This window comes from Triticum dicoccoides, chromosome 7B, assembly GCF_002162155.2.
Source record: "Triticum dicoccoides isolate Atlit2015 ecotype Zavitan chromosome 7B, WEW_v2.0, whole genome shotgun sequence".
NCBI lineage: Eukaryota > Viridiplantae > Streptophyta > Magnoliopsida > Poales > Poaceae > Triticum > Triticum dicoccoides.
Window position 1 is genome coordinate 606,636,338 of NC_041393.1, and position 22,679 is coordinate 606,659,016.

Genomic DNA, 22,679 nt, shown 5'->3' on the forward strand with positions numbered 1-22,679 from the left:
GCGTGCTTTCAAATGGACGGCTTGGCCCTCCTTATATACTGCTGTCTGGTAGCGCTGTGAGCTCGAGTAGCGGTGTGGGACTATTCTCTGTGCGAAACGAGAGCCTCCTCCGCGCAGCCGCGAGCAGGTGCGAAAGGCCGAGGCCTTCACGGACGGGGGCAACCTAGTAGGCTTTTGGGCCCCGTGATACTGCTACTACGGGAGCAAATGCCAGAGGCCGCATACTTACAAAAAGAAAAAAACACAAACCTCTCGCTCAATCTGATTCTTCTATGTAAAATAATAAAAAAAATCTCTCGCTCAATCACTCCTCGATCGCAACCCAACTAGAATCCGCCCAGGCAGGCTGGTCACAATGGGCAAAAATATAAGCTAGTAACTTACACACTTCCCTAAACTATGTTACTACCTCCATTATGGATAGGAACATCTATGTAGTGTCATGCAACGATATATTTATTAGGTTATAGACTCATTGTTTCTTGGAGTGTGTGATGTTCCGGTAACTTAGCTAGTTACCACAAGCACCTCTCTCTTCATTAAATACGTGCCACATAAGCAAAGTTGTATTGGAGTGTGTGATGTTACTCCTAAGTTCCTCCCCACTGTGACCAGCCTCATGTTCTTTCTCCTAGGCTCTCGCGACTCCCTTGTGAGCGGCGGCTTCTAGGGATTGATCTCCGTGAGGGTCCGTGATTTTGGCTCGCGGATCCAATCTTTCCTTCCCTGTCCTGCTGATCCCTCCTGCCTCTTCTGGGTCCGGGTAATTCCTCCTCCCGCTGCTGTTCGGGGTGATCCAGGGGCGTGCTTTGTATCGCTGCCCACCCTTGGCAGTGGCTGGTCGAGGGTTGCCGGTTCTCTCATGGCGGAGGTCCAAGATGAGGAGAGGAGCGCTGCCCTTGAGGGCGTGGTTCCTGCGCAGGGCTGCGATGGTGGTCCGTTGGGACCGGCACAGCCAGGCAAAGGGAAAGTGGCGGCGGTTGGAGAGGCGTCTTCTTCAGAGGGTGGTTCCTATTCTGCTGGCCGTGTGGAGGAGATGTTGGAGCGGCTGCGCCTCACGGCGACGGAGGCGAATCTGGTGGCCCTGGACGATGAAGACGAGGTCGACCTGGTGGCTCCGGATTGCGCCCTGGTGGGGAAGGCCTTGTCCCCCAACACGCTCCACATCCATACGATCTCGTCGGTGATGAGACCGGCATGGGGCAACCCAAAGGGATTGTTGTTCCACCCCGCGGGTGACAATTTGTTTGTCGCTGAATTTGGCACCGAGGCAGATAGAGCCAGGGTGGTCGAGGGCTCACCATGGATAGTGGGCAAACATGCAGTGCTGCTAAAGGTATTTGATCTGAATGTACAACCTCTTCAGGTTTAGTTTGATCGTTTGGCCATTTGGGCCCGAATTATGCGGTTGCCTCCAAGATTGATGAAGGAAAAACTTGGGATGCAATTTGCTAAAGCAATTGGTCGAATCTCCAAGGTGGAGTCTGACGCAGATGGCCGCTGCTGGGGAGGTTTTGTGAGGGTGAGAGTTGAGATTGCTGTACAGGAGCCGATCGTTCGATATGTGACAGTAACTTCGGCAAAGCTCAAAACTACTGGAACTTACTCTGTGATGTATGAGCGGCAGCCGTTTCACTGCTTCTCCTGTGGTATCCTTGGCCACTCTTCGACCTTGTGCCCTAATCCGGGAGTCAGAGATGAAAATGGGGGCCTACCCTATGCCTCAAAGAAACTGTGTGTGACAAATGTCAATCCGAGGAAATCGGGAGGTTCATAGTCCAGTAATGCATCAACGTCTGCCGATGGGGAGGAAATCTATGTTGGGGCTCGCTCGTCTTCCTCAAACCGGTCCAGGCCCAGAGACCAGACAGGCTCGGTTGGCGGGGATGGGGAGGTGTCATCTCCTCTTAGGAAAGGAGGGGCGGCCCGGGGCCAAGGGCGCTCTACTCGTGGACGGGGAAAAGGGCGAGATGGTGGCTCGGGCAGAGAGTTGTTCCCTGTGCAACAAAAGAAGACTGGTACGACTGGCCAGAAGAGGAAATCTGCTAAAGCCCAAGCTTCGACTACGACCCTTGGACCTGTAGAGACTAATGCTCTTGCCCTAGTGCCTTCTTTTGGAGGTCCTGTGTGCTGCACCGAGGGGGAGAAGGTCTCTGATTCTGCCTGCTACAAGAAGCAACGTACCTCAGACATTCGATCGGCGGATCCGGCGGTGGCTGCAGAGCAGCCCCGCCAGATGCAATGAGTATCATTTGCTGGAACTGTCGAGGTTTGGGGTCGGACTCGATAGTTGGCGAGCTTCGCTGGCTTGTGAAGCTCTACCGCCCCTCCCTCCTCTTTCTTTCGGAGACGAAGATGAGGGACTCAAGAGTGAGGAATTTTATGTGGTCTCTGGGTTTCAAGGGTTGCTTTGCAGTTAGTTCCGAGGGCCTCAGTGGGGGGCTGGCCTTGTTTTGGTCATCTACTGTTGATGTTTCAGTCAAAGCTTTTAACAAGCGATGCATCAACACTCATGTGAAGCTGAATGATGGTGAGGTTTGGCGTGCGACCTTCGTATATGGGGAACCCAAATGTGAAGATAGACATTTGTTCCAGGATTTTCTTCGTCGCTTGCATCCTGTTTGGGAGGGCTCGTGGATATGTTGTGGGGATTTTAATGAAGTTCTCTCACAGGATGAACATTGTGGGCCTAGGGATCGCTCTGAATCTTAGGTGTCGGCCTTTAGAGATGGCTTGATGGACTGTGGTTTAACTGATTTGGGTTTCTCGGGCCCCAAATTTACATGGTGCAACAAGCAGGAGTCGAACTGCCATGTCAAATGCCGTCTTGACCGGGCTGTGGCAAATGGAGCTTTCACCAGTTTGTTTGATCTCTCTTGGGTGGAGAATTTAATAGCCACTACCTCTGATCACTACCCCATACTTATTTCCTTGGGCTTTAATTATCTTCAGAGCCGCCCTACACTAGTCCAACAGGGTTTCAAGTTTGAAGCTATGTGGCTGCGCGCGGAGGATTACAAAGAAACTTTCAAACAGGCATGGTCGGATGGTAGGGATGGCAGCCCTTCCCTGCAGTCTACATGGTCTAACTTAAAGCATGTTGCTGGTTCTCTGCGGAATTGGAGCAGGGAGGCTTTTGGTAATATCCGGCGGAAGATCGGAAGTTGGAGCGTCGCCTTGCTTCTATTAGGCCTCGACCCCTTCCCCTTCTTTGCTTTCGGAGGAGCGGTCTATCGAGAGCCCACTTTGTGAGCTTTTCGAGCGGGATGATATAATGGAGAGGCAGCTTTCCCGCATCGACTGGCTTAAGGCGGGTGACTGAAATACAGAATTCTTCCATGCTCAAGCGACAGCACGACGGAGGAGGAACAGAATTCAGTCGCTTATCCGTGAGGATGGCTCTATTTGCAGCTCCCAGGGGGAAATAAAAAGCATGGTGCGGAGTTTTTATGACAAGCTATTCACTTCTGAACCATGCCCAAAAGCTGACGAGGTCATTGAAGCTATTCCTCAAAAGATCACGGCTGAGATGAATGAAGAATTGTGCAAGCCATATAGTAATGAGGAAATTAGAACAACCCTTTTCCAAATGGGTCCAACGAAAGCCCCGGGTCCTGATGGGTTCCCGGCTCTTTTCTACCAAACTCATTGGAATTTTCTTGAAGAGGATATTTGCCAAGCTGCGAGGGGATTCATCGAGGGAAGACCTATTCCAGAGGGGTTTTGTGATTCTGTGATTGTTCTAATACCCAAGATGACTAGACCGAAGCATTTGAAAAAAATTTCGTCCAATTAGTCTGTGCAATGTTCTCTATAAGATTGCTTCCAAGGTCTTGGCAAATCGGTTGAAGAAACTGTTGCCGGTTGTGGTGTCTAAATGTCAGAGTGCCTTTGTCCCGGGAAGACTGATGACTGATAACACCCTCATAGCCTATGAGTGTTTACATACCATCTGTCAATAGCGTGTGAAGCAACCTTTCTTCGCGATGAAAATTGACATGATGAAAGCGTATGATCGGGTTGAATGGAGCTATCTGCATGGATGCTTGTGCAAGCTGGGTTTTGCCCCAGCGTGGATTGATTATGTGATGAGGTGTGTGACGAATGTTCGTTATGCGGTTAGAGTTAATGGGGAGCTTACTGATCCGGTGGTACCTTCCAAGGGCATCCGCCAATGAGATCCGATTAGTCCCTACCTGTTCCTCTTATGCACTGAAGGTTTGTCTAATCTGCTGCTTCAGAAGGAGAGTTGTGGTGAGCTACATGGGATCCGAAATGGCCGTCAAGGTCCACCTATCTCACACCTCCTATTCACGGATGATAGCATCATCTTTGCTAAGAGTGATCGCCGTAGTGTGGACTCGTTGGATTCAGTTCTAAAATTGTATTGTGAGGGCTCTGGTCAAGCAATCAATAAGGAGAAGTCTTCAATCTTTTTTGGACGGCACTGTCCTGAGAGTGTTAAGAATGGAGTGAAGGCCAGGTTGGGAGTGCATAATGAGGCCTTTCATGACTCTTACCTAGGTATGCTCACTGAGGTTGGCAGATCCCCAACAAGCACTTTCAAATTCTTGACAGACAGAGCTTGGCAAAATATTGACGGTTGGTTTGATCGGCCTATATCGAGGGCTGGAAATGAACTTTGTTGAAATCTATCACATAGGCTATTCCGACCTTTATATCAAGCTGCTTCCGCCTCCCTATTGCTACATGTGAGAAGTTTCGCCAGATTGTGGCTGATCAATGGTGGGGTCGAGAGGATGGAAAGAAGAAACTTCACTGGAGGTCTTGGGCATGGCTCTCAACCCCAAAGTCACTTGGTGGTATGGGTTTCCGGGATATATCGCTGTTTAATCAAGCGATGCTCGGTAAGCAGGGCTAGAGACTTGTAACTGAACCTGATTCTTTATGTGCCCGTGTCTTGAAAGGAAGGTATTTTCTGACTGGGAACTTTTGGAGTGCCTCAGCACCTCGGACTGCATCGGCGACTTGGCGTGCTCTCCTTCATGGCCGAGAGCTGTTGAAACAAGGGGTACAGTGGGGTGTTGGTAATGGAAGAACCATTCGTATTTTGTCTGATCATTGGATACCGTCTACTCCGCCCACAATGCTGCACACTATTTCACCCATTCCGGCGACGGCCACGGTCCATTATCTTGTCGATGAAGAGAACGGATGCTGGGATGAAGGAACAGTGAGGGCCTCCTTTTCTGAAAGAGTGTCTGATGAGATCTTGCCTATTCCAATTCACGGGATAGGGAGTCCAGATTATGTCCGATGGCCATTCACTCGATATGGGGTGTATTCTGTACGATCTGCTTATAACTTGGCAAGAACAAGACGGTTCTCAATGGCCCGCAGTGGCAACGGACTGGGCCAGAGTTCGAATTGGCCGAAGGAGGAAAAGCTATGGAAAGCACTGTGGAGAGTCAAGGCTCCCAACAAAATGAAAATTGTGCTTTGGCGTTTGGCTCGTGATTGTCTTACCTCGGGCGAGCAGCTGCGCCATCGCCATGTCTCGACTCAGACTGATTGCTTCTTCTTTGGCAGGCTGGAGAGTGTGGAACACGCTCTACTATTCTGTCCTCATGCTTGTGCAGTTTGGGAGTCGATCAAGGAGACTTTTGAAGTCAAGCTATGTCGGTCGTCCTTCACATCACCTAAGCAGTGGCTATTCGATTATCTATCCCGATGCTCTGATCGTGATGCAACGGTCATGGCGGTGACGATTTGGCATATTTGGGAGGCTCGCAACACTGCGAGAAATGAACCGGAAGCCCCACACCCGAAGCGCACAACAGCTAGGACCCAAGCCTATATTGAGTTGATCTTCCAACACTTGTACAAACCTGTACCTGATCACAGGCGTGAGACCTCTTCGTCGACTCCTCTCTGGTCCCCGCTGCCGGTAGGTAAGCTGGTTGTGTTCTCTGATGCTACCATCTTTGAAGATCTGAATAAAGCTAGAGTGGGTAGTGTGATTCTGGTGTTGGGGAACGTTGCAGAAAATAAAAAATTTCCTACGGTTTCACCAAGATCCATCTATGAGTTCATCTAAGCAACGAGTGAAAGGAGAGATGCATCTACATACCACTTTGTAGATCGCGAGCGGAAGCGTTCAAAAAAACGGGGTTGAGGTAGTCGTTCACGTCGTGATCCTATCACCGGAGATCCTAGCGCCGAACGGACGACACCTCCGCGTTCAACACACGTACGGTCAGCGTGACATCTCCTCCGTCTTGATCCAGCAAGGGGAAAGGAGAGGTTGATGAAGATCCAGTAGCACAACGGCGTGGTGGTGGATGTAGCAGAACTCCGGCAGGGCTTTGCCAAGCAACTGTGGGAGGAGGAAGAGGTGTAGCAGGGGGAGGGAGGCGCCAAGACTCAGGGTGCGGCTACCCTCCCTCCCCCCTTCCTTTATATAGGCCTCCAGGGGGGGCGGCCCTGGAGATCCAATCTCCCAAGGGGGGCGGCGACCAGGGGGGTTGGAGTGCCCCCCAAGGCAAGTGGTGCGCCTCCCCCCTAGGGTTTTCAACCCTAGGTGCAAAGGAGGCCCAAGGGGAGGGGGCGCACCAGCCCACTAGGGGCTGGTTCCCCTCCCACTTCAGCCCATGGGGCCCTCCGGGATAGGAGGCCCCACCCGATGGACCCTCGGGACCCTTCCGGTGGTCCCGGTACAATACCAGGTGACCCCGAAACTTTCCCGATGGCCGAAACAGCACTTCCTATATATAATTCTTTACCTCCGGATCATTCCGAAACTCCTCGTGACATCCGGGATCTCATCCGGGACTCCGAACAACATTCGGTTTGCTGCATACTCAAATTCATACAACCCTAGCGTCATCGAACCTTAAGTGTGTAGACCCTACGGGTTCGGGAGACATGCATACATGACCGAGACGGCTCTCCGGTCAATAACCAACAGCGGGATCTGGATACCCATGTTGGTTCCCACATACTCCTCGATGATCTCATCGGATGAACCACGATGTCGAGGATTCAAGTAACCCCATATACTATTCCCTTTGTCAGACGGTATGTTACTTGCCCGAGACTCGATCGTCGGCATCCCAATACCTCGTTCAGTCTCGTTACCGGCAAGTCACTTTACTTGTACCGCAATGCATGATCCCGTGACCAGACACTTGGTCACTTTGAGCTCATTATGATGACGCACTACCGAGTGGGCCCAGTGATACCTCTCCGTAATACGGAGTGACAAATACTAGTCTTGATCCGTGTCAACCCAACAGACACTTTCAGAGATACCTGTAGTGCACCTTTATAGTCACCCAGTTACGTTGTGACGTTTGGTACACCCAAAGCACTCCTACGGTATCCGGGAGTTACACGATCTCATGGTCAAAGGAAAAGATACTTGACATTGGGAAAGCTCTAGCAAACGAACTACGCGATCTTTGTACTATGCTTAGGATTGGGTCTTGTCCATCACATCATTCTCCTAATGATGTGATCCCGTTATCAATGACATCCAATGTCCATAGCCAGGAAATCATGACTATCTGTTGATCAACGAGCTAGTCAACTAGAGGCTTACTAGGGACATATTATGGTCTATGTATTCACACGTGTATTACGATTTCCGGATAATACAGTTATAGCATGAATAAAGACAATTATCATGAACAAAGAAATATAATAATAATGCTTTTATTATTGCCTCTAGGGCATATTTCCAACAGGCCCGCCATCGCTTCTTCATAGTTCGAAGGTTCACCGTTGTCTAACAATATGATTTCCTGGATAGGGTTGCCATACCACTCTGGTGTGGAACGTGTCCTTGTGGACCTACGAGGTTCAGTAGCAACTTGATCCGAAGTACCTTGATCATCATTATTAATTTCCTCTCCAGTTGGTGTAGGCACTACAAGAACATTTTCCTGAGCTGTACTACTTTCCGGTTCAAGAGGTAGTACTTCATCGAGTTCTACTTTCCTCCCACTTACTTCTTTTGAGAGAAACTCTTTTTCTAGAAAGGATCCGTTCTTGGCAACAAAGTTCTTGAACTCGGATCTTAAGTAGAAGGTATACCCAATGGTTTCCTTAGGGTATCCTATGAAGACGCATTTTCCGACTTGGGTTCGAGCTTTTCAGGTTGAAGTTTCTTGACATAAGCATCGCATCCCCAAACTTTTAGAAACGACAACTTAGGTTTCTTCCCAAACCATAATTCATACGGTGTCGTCTCAACGGATTTAGACGGTGCCCTATTTAAAGTGAATGTAGCTGTCTCTAGAGCGTATCCCCAAAATGATAGCGGTAAATCGGTAAGAGACATCATAGATCGCACCATATCCAATAGAGTGCGATTAAGACGTTCGGACACACTGTTACGCTGAGGTGTTCCAGGCAGCGTGAGTTGTGAAACGATTCCACATTTCCTTAAGTGTGTACCAAATTCGTGACTTAAGTATTCTCCTCCACGATCTGATTGTAGGAACTTTATCTTTCGGTCACGTTGATTCTCTACCTCATTCTGAAATTCCTTGAACTTTTCAAAAGTTTCATACTTGTGTTTCATTAAGTAGACATACCCATATCTACTCAAGTCATCAAAGAGAGTGAGAACATAACGATAGCCACCGCGAGCCTCAACACTCATTGGACCACACACATCAGTATGTATGATTTCCAATAAGTTGGTTGCTCGCTCCATTGTTCCTGAGAACGGAGTCTTGGTCATTTTGCCCATGAGGCATGGTTCGCATGTGTCAAATGATTCATAATCTAGAGACTCTAGAAGTCCATCAGCATGGAGCTTCTTCATGCGCTTGACACCAATGTGACCAAGGCGGCAGTGCCACAAGTATGTGGGACTATCGTTATCAACTTTACATCTTTTGGTATTCACACTATGAATATGTGTAACATTACATTCGAGATTCATTAAGAATAAACGATTGACCATCGGGGCATGACCATAAAACATATCTCTCATATAAATAGAACAACCATTATTCTCGGATTTAAATGAGTAGCCATCTCGTATCAAACGAGATTCAGATACAATGTTCATGCTCAAACTTGGCACTAAATAACAATTATTGAGGTTTAAAACTAATCCCGTAGGTAAATGTAGAGGTAGCGTGCCGACGGCGATCACATCGACCTTGGAACCATTCCCAACGCGCATCGTCACCTCGTCCTTCGCCAGTCTCCGCTTATTCCGCAGCTCCTGCTGTGAGTTACAAATATGAGCAACGACACCGGTATCAAATACCCAGGAGTTACTATGAGTACTGGTAAGGTACACATCAATTACATGTATATCAAATATACCTTTAGTGTTGCCGTCCTTCTTGTCCGCTAAGTATTTGGGGCAGTTCCGCTTCTAGTGACCCTTCCCCTTGCAATAAAAGCACTCAGTCTCAGGCTTGGGTCCATTCTTTGACTTCTTCCCGGCAACTGGCTTACCGGGCGTGGCAACATCTTTGCCGCCCTTCTTGAAGTTCTTCTTACCCTTGCCCTTCTTGAACTTAATGGTCTTATTGACCATCAACACTTGATGTTATTTCTTGATTTCAACCTCTGCTGACTTCAGCATTGAAAATACTTCAGGAATGGTCTTCACCATCCCCTGCATATTGTAGTTCAACACAAAGCTCTTGTAGCTCGGTGGGAGCGACTGAAGGATTCTGTCAATGACCGCCTCGTCCGGAAGGTTGATCTCCAGCTGGGACAGGCGGTTGTGCAACCCAAACATTTTGAGTATGTGCTCACTGACAGAACTGTTTTCCTCCATCTTACAACTATAGAACTTGTCGGAGACTTCATATCTCTCGACCCGAGCATGATCTTGGAAAACCATTTTCAGCTCCTCGAACATCTCATATGCTTCGTGTTTCTTAAAATGCTTTTGGAGCCCCGGTTCTAAGCTGTAGAGCATGCCGCACTAAACGAAGGAGTAACCATCAACACGTGACTGCCAAGCGTTCATAACGTCTTGGTTCTCTGGGATGGGTGCTTCACCTAGCGGTTCATCTAGGACATATGCTTTCTTGGCTGCTATGAGGATGATCCTCAGGTTCCGGACCCAGTCCGAATAGTTGCTGCCATCATCTTTCAGCTTGGTTTTCTCTAGGAACGCGTTGAAGTTCATGTTGACATGAGCATTGGCCATTTGATCTACAAGACATATTTTGCAAAGGTTTTAGACTTAGTTCATGATAATTAAGTTCATCTAATCAAATTATTTAATGAACTCCCACTCAGATTAGACATCCCTCTAGTCATCTAAGTGTTACACGATCCGAGTCGACTAGGCCGTGTCTGATCATCACGTGAGACGGACTAGTCATCATCGGTGAACATCTCCATGTTGATCGTATCTTCTATACGACTCATGTTCAACCTTTCGGTCTCTGTGTTCCGAGGCCATGTCTGTACATGCTAGGCTCGTCAAGTTAACCCTAAGTGTTCTGCATGTGTAAAATTGTCTTACACCCATTGTATGTGAACGTAAGGATCTATCACACCCGATCATCACGTGGTGCTTCGAAACGACGAACTTTAGCAACGATGCACAGTTAGGGGGAACACTTTCTTGAAATTATTATAAGGGATCATCTTATTTACTACCGCCGTTCTAAGTAAACAAGATGCATAAAACATAATAAACATCACATGCAATTATATAAAGTAGTGACATGATATAGCCAATTTCATATAGCTCCTTCGATCTCCATCTTTGGGGCTCCATGATCATCTTCGTCACCGGCATGACACCATGATCTCCATCATCATGATCTCCATCATTGTGTCTTCATGAAGTTGTCACGCCAACGACTACTTCTACTTCTATGGCTAACGCGTTTAGCAATAAAGTAAAGTAATTTACATGGCGTTCTTCAATGACAGGCAGGTCATACAAAAATTAAAGACAACTCCTATGGCTCCTGCCGGTTGTCATACTCATCGACATGCAAGTCGTGATTCCTATTACAAGAACATGATCTCATACATCACAATATATCATTCATCATTCATCACAACTTCTGGCCATATCACATCACAAGACAATTGCTGCAAAAACAAGTTAGACGTCCTCTAATTGTTGTTGCATCTTTTACGTGGCTGCAATTGGGTTCTAGCAAGAACGTTTTCTTACCTACGAATAACCACAACGTGATTTTTTGTCAACTTCTATTTACCCTTCATAAGGACCCTTTTCGTCGAATCCGCTCCAACTAAAGTGGGAGAGACAGACACCCGCTAGCCACCTTATGCAACTAGTGCATGTCAGTCGGTGGAACTTGTCTCACGTAAGCGTACGTGTAAGGTCGGTCTGGGCCGCTTCATCCCACAATACCGCTGAAGCAAGAAAAGACTAGTAGCGGCAAGCAAGTTGACAAGATCTATGCCCACAACAAATTTGTGTTCTACTCATGCAATAGAGAACTACGCATAGACCTAGCTCATGATGCCACTGTTGGGGAACGTTGCAGAAAATAAAAAATTTCCTACGGTTTCACCAAGATCCATCTATGAGTTCATAGAAGCAACGAGTGAACGGAGAGATGCATCTACATACCACTGTAGATCGCGAGCGGAAGCGTTCAAAAAAACGGGGTTGAGGTAGTCGTTCACGTCGTGATCCTATCACCGGAGATCCTAGCGCCGAACGGACGACACCTCCGCGTTCAACATACGTACGGTCAGCGTGACGTCTCCTCCGTCTTGATCCAGCAAGGGGAAAGGAGAGGTCGATGAAGATCCAGCAGCACGACGGCGTGGTGGTGGATGCAGCAGAACTCCGGCAGGGCTTCGCCAAGCAACTGTGGGAGGAGGAAGAGGTGTAGCAGGGGGAGGGAGGCGCCAAGACTCAGGGTGCGGCTGCCCTCCCTCCCCCTTCCTTTATAAAGGCCCCCAGGGGGGCGCCAGCCCTGTTGATCCAATCTCCCAAGGGGGGCGGCGGCCAGGGGGGTTGGAGTGCCCCCCAAGGCAAGTGGTGCGCCTCCCCCCCTAGGGTTTTCAACCCTAGGCGTAGGAGAGGCCCAAGGGGGGGGCGCACCAGCCCACTAGGGGCTGGTTCCCCTCCCACTTCAGACCACGGGGCCCTCCGTGATAGGTGGCCCCACCCGGTGGACCCCCAGGACCCTTCCGGTGGTCCCGGTACAATACCGGGTGACCCCGAAACTTTCCCGATGGCCGAAACAACACTTCCTATATATAATTCTTTACCTCCAGATCATTCTGAAACTCCTCGTGACGTCCGGGATCTCATCCGGGACTCCAAACAACATTCGGTTTGCTGCATACTCAAATTCATACAACCCTAGCGTCACCGAACCTTAAGTGTGTAGACCCTACGAGTTCGGGAGACATGCAGACATGACCGAGACGGCTCTCCGGTCAATAACCAACAGCGGGATCTGGATACCCATGTTGGCTCCCACATACTCCTCGATGGTCTCATCGGATGAACCACGATGTCGAGGATTCAAGCAACCCCGTATACTATTCCCTTTGTCAGACGGTATGTTACTTGCCCGAGACTCGATCGTCGGCATCCCAATACCTCGTTCAGTCTCGTTACCGGCAAGTCACTTTACTCGTACCGCAATGCATGATCCCGTGACCAGACACTTGGTCGCTTTGAGCTCATTATGATGATGCACTACCGAGTGGGCCCAGTGATACCTCTCCGTAATACGGAGTGACAAATCCTAGTCTCGATCCGTGTCAACCCAACAGACACTTTCGGAGATACCTGTAGTGCATCTTTATAGTCACCCAGTTACGTTGTGACGTTTGGTACACCCAAAGCACTCCTACGGTATCCGGGAGTTACACGATCTCATGGTCTAAGGAAAAGATACTTGACATTGGAAAAGCTCTAGCAAAACGAACTACACAATCTTGTGCTATGCTTAGGATTGGGTCTTTTCCATCACATCATTCTCCTAATGATGTGATCCCGTTATCAACGACATCTAATGTCCATAGTCAGGAAACCATGACTATCTGTTGATCAACGAGCTAGTCAACTAGAGGCTTACTAGGGACATATTATAGTCTATGTATTCACACGTGTATTACGATTTCCGGATAATACAATTATAGCATGAATAAAGACAATTACCATGAATAAGGAAATATAATAATAATCTTTTTATTATTGCCTCTAGGGCATATTTCCAACATCTGGACCATTTGGGTCGGTGTCTGGCTGCTTGTTCTGAGACTCTTAATGGAATTATGAATCCTGAAGTGGATGGAGCCTTGGCGCTTCGTCACGCGGTCAGGTTTGCGCGAGATGAAGGCTTTGCTAATCTGGTCTTCAAATCGGATTGCCTCTCCGTGGTGCAATGGTTGGCCTCTTCGGTCAGGGATCATTCTGCCGTTGGCTCCATTGTGAATGATATCAAGGTGGTGGCAAGTGATCTTCCTGATGCCTCTTTCTTGCATGTTCGTCGGCACTTCAACATCTTATCTCATGTTTTAGCTAGATCAAGTTTGAACTCTTCTGGTCTTTGTATTTTTCATTGTGCTCCGGAGTGCATCCGGGAGACTCTTTGTAAATTTGTTGCTTGATCAATAAAGGCCGACGTTCTCTCAAAAAAATCACTCCTCGATCGGACGACCCACTGGTCGGATGAGATACTCTCCTAAGACGATCAGATATCGGGACATCCGAGACGACGTTGGGAAAGAATTGGGCTACCGGAAACGGGTGTTTTTCCTACGAAAAATCAACCGAGTTCCCTATGCCCAATCGGAAGGGCCCCTCCTCGCCCTCGCGCCTTTCGCTCTTTCTCTCCCCCAAACCGGGTAGATAAGGGAATTTCAAATAAAGAGGAAATGAAGATAGCAACACTCAAAATGGAACGGGCTTGCCCGATAACAATTGTGTCCGGGAAAAACAACAACAACCCAAATCTTCGTGTTTTATCCAACGGGATAAAATTCGAATGATGGCAATCAAGTGAAAAAAATGACAATTCATTTTTATGTACATCTCTCTCTCTCATGTGTAACAATGTTGGACTATTATTTTCTAGTTGGACAATGGGGATAAGTATATTTTTCATCCCTCAACTCCAAAACTGTCAAAACTTAGTCCCTCAACTTCCAGAACCGGATTAGTTTAGTCCCTCGAGCGGTTTCCGGCCAACGTGAAAAGTGCGTCGGTGAACAGTAAATTCAGAAACAAATAGCAAAAGAATTAAAAAATTCTGAAATTTTGTGGGATAAAAATACTCGTATGCGCAAGACGCGTGCAGAATTTCGTGGTGTTTCGACATTCGAGGACCTCATGACTAAGAAAAAACAGTAGATTTGTACATTGGTGAACAGTAAAATTGGAAAAAAAGTTAATAAAATATGTAATTTCTTGGAATAAAAGAGGCTTGGGTACGCAAGTTTTTGCGATCGAATGACATTCAAGCAGCTCTAGCAAAAAAAATAGTGCACTTTTTCAAAAGTTTCTTTCCGAATCAGTTTTGTTTTTTTACCTGGAGCTCCTACAATGTCCAAACACCACAAAAAATTGCACGCACCTTGCGCACTCAAGCATCTTGAATGCGAAAAAAATCATACTTTTTTTAATTTTCTTGCTATTTTTTGAATTTAGTGTTCATCGACGTATAAATTTATTTATTTTTCTGTGTCATGAGGTCCTGAAGTGTCCAAACAGCACGAAGCTTTGCACGAACCTTGCGCCCGCAACTATCTTAGATCCCATAAAATTTCAGATTTTTTTGGGCTATTTTGTTCGAATTTACTGTTCACCAACGCACTATTCACGTTGGACGGAAGCCGCTCAGGGGACTAAACTTATCCGGTTTTTAAAGGTTGAGAGACTAAATTTTGGTGGTTTTGGAGTTAAGGGGTGATTTGTAAACTTTAAGAAGAGTTGAGGTTTGAAAAATATACTTATCCCTTTTCTAATCGCCACTATTGTGATATTTCGAAACTCTAAGAATGCTCTACTGCAGAATTGATAGCACAGTCATACTCTCATTTACAACTCCATTGCAGCTCAAGCTTTCTACATTTTTCAAGCATGCTTATAAGGTGTGTTCGTCCCTGGCAGTAAATTCGTCAAAATATGCATTACAAAATAGACGGTTTTGCTAAACATCAGATGCCTGAAAATTTGGGTGGCACCAGTCACAATTTTGCACAGCACAGCACGAGGCCGAAGGCGGGGACAACGTGAGGAGCGCCGGCGACGAGCGCCGCTCACGGCGAGGCAGAGCTGAGTACGAGCGGGAGCCGACGATAGTCAATGGGAGCGAGTTAGAAACTTAGCTAGGGGGGTGCGGGGGTCGCCAAAATTGTTCGTCGGGGCGGGATTTAGAGCGATGAGCGGAGTTGCGGCCAGCAGAGCGGTGGGGAAGGTAGAGGGGAGGACAGGGCGGCGCTAGCCGCTGGCCACGGGGGCAGAGGCCGGTGGTTAAGCCTGGGTTGGCCGGCGGCTGCGCAGAGGTAGAAGATGAACGGTACTCGATCCGTTTCCAACCATTGGATGAAGATCTAACCCCTCTGGATGGAAGTGACTGATGCAAGTTCTATTTTCAGGCACTAGAAGAACAGATAGTCCCCAAAATAAATCATCTTTGTACATTGGAGGAATAGAAATGCACTCCCACGTGATGAGGTAGTAGGGTGGTCGAGCACGCATCCTACGCGGCTGAAGCTGGGACATCGGCGGTGCCAGCAAACCATGGGCACTGGAGCGCCATGGCCCGCGACAGGCGCTCCTCGGTGAACAACTCACGAAGCCGGCTGCCGCCTCGGCGGGTCAGCAGCTTCTGCCCCGCGGCGGCGAGCGGCCTGGATGCCATGCACGTGCTGTCGACCACGCGGAAGATCCTCCGGAGCTGATCGGTCGCGCTGTGGCCAGCGAACAGTGGCTCGCCGGCGAGCAGCTCCGCCATGACGCAGCCGAGCGACCAGGCGTCCACGAGCTCGTCGTAGTCCGGCTTCCCCAGGAGCATCTCGGGAGCCATGGAAATGGCCAGCCCAGATCGCATATCTTTACCACGCCCTCGCCGCCGATGAGGATGTTCCCGGGCTTGATGTCCCGGTGGACGATACCGCGCTCGTGCATCTTGCCGGCGCCGCTCAGCAGCTGCCGCATGACGCGCCGCGTCTCCTCCTCAGCGAACCGCCCGCGGCGATCACGCAGAACGCGGCTGAGGCTCGGGCCGACGTGCTCCAGCACGAGCCGCAGCAGGTCGCGCCGGCGGCGCGGTGGCGCGACGCCGTAGTGGATTGAAACGTGGCGCGCGGGCAACGCGTGGTGCGTGTTTGCCGCTCCTCAATCGGATTCCACTGGAGCGAAACGCGCTTCCGAATTCGACCGGGAGTGGAGTATGGTCACCGCCTCGCCGGGAGATATAAGCTGCATTGGGGGCATCGCGGTAGGCGATCGCCTTCTTCCTTCCCAATTTCCCCATCCAATCCTCCCCACTCCCCCATCCAATCCAAGATCGATTGCAGGAGCAGCTCGCGGGAAAGCCGCCGCCGCCATGGCCGCGCAGATGCTCCACCGGTGGAATAGCTTCTACGGCGCCTTCGACCCCGTGGACGCCGCCATCGAGGCCGCCGACCCAGACCAATTTTCCCGCCACGTGTTCCAGCGCGCGAGGGGGGACCTGTTGGTAGGGCTCTGCAACGCCGCCGACGACGACCAGGCGGAGCGTATCTGCGGGATTCTCGACGACCTCATGGCAGAGTCTCTCGAGACGCTCAGGGTGGTTCCATCAACGCCGGGGGTGCCCATCTCCACGGAGCTCGCCGAGTCTGTGCGCGCGCTGCGGGAGCACGACTCGGAGCGCGTCCGCCTCCTCGCGCGCGGCATCGTGAGCGGGTGGGAGACCTCCATCCAGGACGAGGTCGCCGAGGTCACACCAGCCATGAAGAAGCTGCCGCAGCCCAAGGCGACCGTCGGCCAGCAGCAGCGTGCCTCCGCCGATCCTAACGTGAAGGCGAAGCGACCTCCCAAGATCGTCGGCGAGCCGTTGTCCAAGAAGACGGCTGAGATCATCAAAAAGGTGTCCGATCCTGCCGCCGGCTTCGTCGACGGTGACCGTGCTGGGTTCTGCTCGGAGGAGAAGATGGAAGCCGCGAAGCGCAAGCTCCGCCAAGGTTACCAAGAAGCAAAGGACGCCAAACGGCGGCGCAGGACACAGCTGGTGCCGGCGCCCAAGACGATGCAGCCCGCGTCTCAGGTCAGCCGAGCGAGGTGCACCAGCTCCATGGTCAAGAAAACCTTCGCGGTCAGGGGGGCGCAGCTTTACGCGTAGCTCTAGTCAAGAAAACAGTAGATCCAGAACTGGTGTCCTGGTCACTTATTATATGTAATCCTTCTTCTCGGATCTCGAACACGCCATACTGCAGTTGTAATTAGCACTACTCCAACACAGCTGCTCGTAGCTCGTATGCATGTTATGTACAGTATGTGATTGGAAGAAGTTGATGAATTGAAAGCAAGATTTATAGTGTTACAAATCTGCAGAGAGTTTGGAAAGAAATGGCTCGTCATGTTAGGAAAATGTGTTTGTGTCGAATTATAATTCTGCACAAACCTAAGCAAACAACAAAGCACTGCTTTTACAAATTTGAGTTCTCATGTCCACGTTCAGACTATCAGTCCAAGTTGAAACTTGAATTTTATCAAAATCGACAGAATTCTCCTCTTGCCTGCGCCGAATTCCTTGTGCAGTTCCTGATCGTGGGCATTTGATAGAATTTGGTGTTGTCAAATTGATAGAAAGGGTTTGCTAAATCACAGTTCCTTGTGCAGTTCCTGATCGTGGGCGTGGCACCGATCAGGACATGGGTTGCCTGCGCGGAATTCCTTGTGCAGTTCCTGATCTTACATCAAGAAATGACGTGGAGTGCTCCTGTGACGACGGTAGAAGGAGTGCTTTCAGCTTCTTCAAGCTGAACATGGAAGTGGAGGTGGTCGCTCCTTGATGACCAGGAGCTGGATGACACCAGCTGGTTCCTTTGCAAGGGCCAGTCTATCCGGGCGAAGAAGGAAGTCAGGACGAAAGTCGCCGTGGCAGGACATCTCCAGTAGCAACTCGCAGATTTCCTTCCGCATCCGTCCGTAAAGAGAGACCAGTCTATGGACATGAATGCGGGAGGCTGCTATTTAACCGTGGCCACATACATTTAACAATAATTGAAACCAAACCGCACGAAATTCATGCAAACCGGGCAAATTTTGATATAACACGGCGCATTTCATTTAAACTAAAATAATTTGTACATAAAACCAGAACCAGACGATATTTCGTTCAGTGAACTAAAAACATTAAAACAAAACTCTAAACTATCCTACACTTGAGGGTGACCTGGTAGGCCATGTCGGGCTGGCTGGCGGTTCCTCCTCCACTATCGTCGCCCGATCTGGCGTCGGAGTCGAGTTTCAGGCGGCGGAAGGTGGCGGCGTCGCGGCAGGGCTCCTGGCAGCCGCCTGACGCTCACGGATGATCATCTTCGCTTCCTCATGCGCCGTGCGCAGTGCGGCCGTGAGCACCATGAACGTGGGCTGGGTGAGAGTTCGGCGGACCTTCAAGGAGGCGGCGTTGGCGGTGATGATCTTGCTGAGAGATCATTCCTCGTGGTACTTGGACATCTCCATGTCGAGGCGGCGAAGACAACGCTTGGCCGCCTCTGATGTCGTCACGGAGCGGTCTAGGGCCCAGGCGTACACCAGTCCGGGTGCGTCGCGATGTGTGGAGGCGGGATGTCAGAGTCCGCGAACTTGGACCGGCGCGCGATGTTGCCCATGTCCCGCCGACGCTGCTCCCTGTCGTCATCCTCATGCGTCGTCATGGCGCTCTGGGGCGACGAATAGCTGTCATCGCCCTCCTATTGTCGAGGTAGTGGAGAATGCGAGTGTGCGCCTTCGTCGCGATCGCATTGGGCAGGGGAGGCAGCGCGCGGCACACCTCCTTGATGACGCGCTGGGGCGGTGGAGAGAGTTGCACCTCCTTGACACGCCAGGCGGCAGAGAGAGTCGCTCTTCCTTCACACAACGTCCGATTTGGACGTCGCGGTTGTGCGCCGGAGAGCTTGGAGGGGATGCGGCTCCGGCTTCAAGGGGGAGCGTCCCCGGTGGCGGAGCTGGGGCGTTCAGGTAGAGCATGGAGCAACGGAGTATCAGCTCCATCTGCCCCTCGTACTTCGTGTTGGTGGCGGCGTATACCTGGCCCGCACCGCTGGCGTGGACTGCTGCTGCTGCGGGGCCTGGTCCTCCTCATCTCCGAAGGAGATGACGACTTCCTCCTTCATCAAGGAGCCACCCGCGCATGAGGATGACGACCCCGAAGTTCGAGGGAGGCTTTGCGACGACCGCCCGAGCCCACATCAGAACCGCCGCCTTCCGGTGCCGACGCCCACGACTTGCCCATCGTTGGAGTTGTGGAGGGAGATGGGCAATGAGAGGGGAGGAGGAGGACAGATTGTGATGTGAACGGTGCCAGAGCGTGGCTTAAATAGTTGCGCCATGCCATGCGAAGGGCCGGTTGGCCGCTTCAATGTGGTGCAGCATCTGGAGTTGGTTCCTCGGGAATCTGCGTCCGCATTGAAGCGGCGGCTGCCAAGAGGTCGCGTCGGTCAGTGCCGCCTTCCCTCCCTCCGGTCACATCGTGGCATCGATGGCGGCCGCTGCGTGCTCTGGGCCGGCATGAATGTGGCGCGATAAGCGACGCGTTCATCGGAAGGAAAGCTCGGGAGGGGCGGGTGGTCAGGGCGGTCAAAAGCGGGCGTTGACAGCAATCCGGATCCCCGCAAAGCCTCCCCCCCCACACACGTTTATCTCTGGTTTGTGGGAGAAAACACATTTGAACCGCTCCGTGGACCGATACATGTCCGGGTTGGATGGCTTCCGCCATCCAGACGTATGCAGGTGTTTTTCGGGTCGCCATTGGAGATGCTCTAATGAGCGTTGTGCGCCGTTAGCCAGAACATTGTCATGTGTTTATGAACTCCGTGTGTGTTGTATATATATCTTGGACCCTGATAAGTGCCACACATGTGGCATAAACACACGGCAACTCGGAACGTTTGCAAGTTTAGTGGCGTGAGAATGACAACCTTAGTTATCAAGCATGGCAACTTTCTTTTCATAAGGCAAGTTTCAGTTTTTTTGGGGTTTGTTTCTTCTTTTTAGATAACTTTAGTTGTAGAAAATGTCAGGGCAGGATTGCTTTATACCATGGGTATATATTTTATAATCAGAACAAGTGGAGCACTATTGTAGCATAGATCGTGGGAAGCTGAATCTAATGAGGTTCCCTAGTCTCTTCATTGTAAAGGAGCGTTTACCGGGGAAATACCTTTTGGTTTCTTGGTGTATATACGCCTTATATGAGAATTCCCTTTAATAATTACAAAAAAGTAAAATAAAAAATAGAAGTTTTTTGGAATAAACTTGACTGTCATTTGCACTAGCATATAAACTAGGTAGGAAGTGCGGCTTGCCGCACCTGGCAGCACCGTTGCTGGGTACAAGTCATATCCAATCCCGTAATACAGTCCTCGAAGCATTACAAATATAAAAATGGCATGATATTGGTTCAGTTAAGTGCCATAAACCAAATCATCATCTATGAACTGACCCAAGAATAATTTAGACAACTGCCACTATTCTGATGGAGTGTCGCTTGTCGCATCCCTGCCGGGTGCAATTATATCTAACCCCATAACAAAATAATTGGACCATTGCGTACAACTAAAACATACAAGATATAACTTCTAGAATACACCCCAAGCATTAAGAATAGGCAGGAAACGCGCGTGGCGCACGGTGCCTGACTTAACCCATTGTCCAACCGTGTAAACAAAGCACATAATGTTGCCAATAGAAACTAGTGACTGCCTAGGATGGATGAGGCAATTATAATTAGTTTACATTAGAAGGATATGGATTCCCTAATGTACTGCAAGGTGTAGTTGAGCTATTGCCATTATCCAAGATGATTGAGTCCAGTATGGTAGGGATGGATGAGGCAACTATAGTAAGTTTATATTAGAAGGACATGGATCCCCCGATGAGGAAACTAGAGTAAGTTTACATTAGAAGGAGCAGTTGAGCTATTGCCATTGTTCAGGATGATCGAGTCCAGTATGGTAATGCCAACGGGCAAGGCAATTATATATATATATATATATATATATATATATCAAAAGCAAGGCTAGCAGGACAATGTAGTTTATAGAATAGTTGATCTTGAAGTTCATGGAAAAGGAGAAATATATACTTGGTTCCAAAAAATAAGTAAAAACAATTGATCCTCATTAAGTAGGTACACAAATATCTGAGTTATTATACATAGCATAAGCCAGAGCAACGGTGCGTGATAAGAAACTTGTTGTGAGTATTTCGCTTGGCGCACTGCCTATATCAGCCCATATAATCACCAGTTGACAGTATACAAAAAATGCATGTAACCGTAACACATAAGTGAGCACACGTTCGTTTTATCAGAAATGTATTAGACTTGAATTCTCGTCTGATATACATACACAAAATAAGAACACAATTTAGTGGTCATCCTTAATCTCTCCTATCCATGCATCCTAAAAATATTCATGCATTGCATGAGAGAGATATTTATAACAAAAGCAACACATACTGCCTCTCCAGGACAATGAAAACAGTCCAAAGATCAAAGATACCAAAAGCAAGGTGGAGGAGTGCTAATGCATATAAGGAACACATACTGTTCTATTCCTCTATTCCTCTGTGAAGAAATATAACATCATTTAGATCACTACTTAGTACTATGTTATAATATTGGACCATATATATAGATAGTTGGGGCCCGTTTGATCACCTTGTTGGCTTACTCCTCGCATGTTGTATTGTGAGGACCTGCCGATGGATATACTTTGTTAGGTTGGGCGTTCATAAAGTATTTATTATGCATAGTGCGAATATGATTCATCTCCTCACCTTGCATACTGATGGTCGTCAACTACTTTCATCCTTTTAGCTGACCCCAAAAAATTCCAATTAGCCATTGCAATCAAACTGCTGAAGCTTACATATAACTAAAAGCATAATTTTAGTTCAAATGTATCCATATGATTTTTGTTATAAGAACTTCATGTTCAATTCTTATGTTTTTATTTTTACATCTGGCATTGTGATTACTAACATGACATACCCGGACATGAATCTTGTTTATAAGCACTGGTCAGCCAAAAAAATAGAAACATTAAAACCAAATATGAGAAAGTAAACGCAGTTAAACCGCAAGAGGCCATGATACAACTACTTTAATAGTGTTGCAATCTATGCATCTTACAAACCCAAGCCAAGATTTCTGGATGTATAAACAAAAAATAGAGTTGCGACAAAAGAAATTAGATAAGTAACTTGATGATGCCAAAATAACATTCATAAATATGTGACTCGCTATCAATCTCACATGGCTCATTAAAAACAATCAAATAGAGGACCGACATGGGAGGTAAAGTCATACCTGTCGTCCACTCTAATGGGACAAATAAATTGGCTCATGTGTACCAGTCGCACACGCCTCAGTTGCCAGCACCTGCTCCTCGTTCTCATTGATCTCCACAAAGGGAAGTAAATAATCTGTGTATAGAAAGGTAAGAAGGGGTACGTAAGCCAGGATTCACTTTCAGGACTTACAATAAAAATTATCGAACAAAGACACTAACTAATC

The 22,679-nt window shown here is 48.8% G+C and overlaps 1 pseudogene; it reads right to left on the bottom strand.

The window, feature by feature from the left end:
- Window positions 1-15,501: 15,501 nt before the first annotated feature.
- On the bottom strand, window positions 15,502-16,078 carry LOC119340071 (annotated as a pseudogene).
- Window positions 16,079-22,679: the final 6,601 nt, after the last annotated feature.